This window comes from Acyrthosiphon pisum, chromosome A2 (genome assembly GCF_005508785.2).
Source record: "Acyrthosiphon pisum isolate AL4f chromosome A2, pea_aphid_22Mar2018_4r6ur, whole genome shotgun sequence".
NCBI classification, from domain to species: domain Eukaryota; kingdom Metazoa; phylum Arthropoda; class Insecta; order Hemiptera; family Aphididae; genus Acyrthosiphon; species Acyrthosiphon pisum.
Genome location: NC_042495.1, coordinates 43277070 through 43279044, shown reverse-complemented (window position 1 = coordinate 43279044; position 1975 = coordinate 43277070).

Genomic DNA, 1975 nt, shown 5'->3' with positions numbered 1-1975 from the left:
ATACATTTTTAAAATCCCCTAACTTGTTACCTATTGAGGTTAGTGTGGAGCAATGCGAAATAAGAATTAACACAAATTGTATTCTACCTACATAATAGCATTTATTATAAATTTATACTAGTGCGAATCCCGTGTTTAATACGATGAACAAAAAAATAGTTATAATACAAAATCAAGTTTTCTATTTTTTTGGATGCTCAGTTCATCGATAACCCCATCTGACATGATTATTGCATTGACCCGTGACCGATGACATGCCAATAAATCCAACACATTAAGTCGGTTCTAATAAACAAAGTATAATATAATAATTTATAACTTATAATTTACTCATGTCGTAGTACCTCTACAGTCTGTTTAATGTTTAATCTGCCTTTTTATTTATTTATTTATTTTTATTTTAACCTATATTTAACCTATATTTACCATAAATTGTTCTTATTGTTCTCTTTTTTGAGACAGATTGAATAAAAACTTATGAACCAAAAAAAAAAAAAAATTATAATTAAATTTCAATATTACATAGGAAAATTGATAAAATATTACTTCTGTCATACTATTTAGTAAGTAAGACTTAATCCTCGTCAAACTTAAAAAAAATCGTTGAGATGTAGCAGTTGATACAGGCAAAGTACAAAATATTTTGAAGAGTTCATGAATATTTGGATAAAACTCTTTATCACAAACATCTAAAGCATATGTAACCCAGAGGAATACAATTTTTTTCAGTCACTAATTACACTTCAGTCACTAAAAATAACCCTATGGTAAATCCACAGTCTTAATGGTAATTTTGTTTTATTTGCCGACTATATATTGGGCTTATTATAAACACTCATGCATGAAAAATAATTCGCAGAAAAGTAAAAAATACAGTATACACCATATTACCATAGAGGTATATGTTTTTGTTCTCCGATAGTCGTATATGCCGCGACCGATTAGTAACGATTAGTAGTTATATCTGTAGAGTGGTACAATTACCATGACTAGAACATTTATAAAACAGACATACTTAAAAGTAATGTTATATTGAGAAATACAGAAAATGAGAAAACTTAACTTTACAAAAAAAGGTCAAGAGGGGAGCTATCCCCCATATCCCTCCTCCCGTAAATACACCACTGATTCTATGTACAATTACCCAAATATTTGAAATGTGTAGAATTGTAGATATGTACTAGATTCTGAATTGTGAATTGTAATAAATGCCATATCATGCTGATGATACATTGATATTCAGATGTATAGTTCCAGTTTGGAATGTGGATCACATGCTATTATATATTGAAACATTTCACTTTCTGTATGTCTGTGGATTGTGATTATCTGAGTCTACAATTACAAACTATATATAGTATATACCTAGTACCTATTTTATAAAATATGGCTGATTCAAAATGTGAGTTTTATACAAAAATAAGAAAATATTTAGATAAATCTGTCAGAGCCCCATATACGACTGAAAAAATCGAATCAATCTTTATTAGAAATAACTGACGATACATTATACACAAAAGTATCCACCTACTAAGTAATTACATTTCGCTATTAATTTGGTGCATGGTTGTAAAGACATTCTGACATGAATTGTTGGACCAAATCAGTCACATTGGTTTCGATTTTGTTAGTCCTTGACGCTTGTTTTTACTCTTTGATCCATTGCTATCGCTTTACTCAAGAATAAAGTTATTCACCTTTCTTACAAGGGGGTGTTCTGTTCTCAAAACTAGTAGATTCCTACATTCCCAAAATGTTTATCGTAAACTATTTTCGGTTTCGGGTAAATAGATCAATATTTTCCACAGGTGTCCTTTTGTTATTTCTCGTAGTTGTTATGTTCAAATAACTTAATTGTACGAATTTTATTTTTAAACTTTACATAAACGTAATAACTACAATTATTCCAATTATTTTAGATTCTAAGTGGAACGATGAATGTATTGATTTTACAATGATGTGTGTTTTTTTTTAT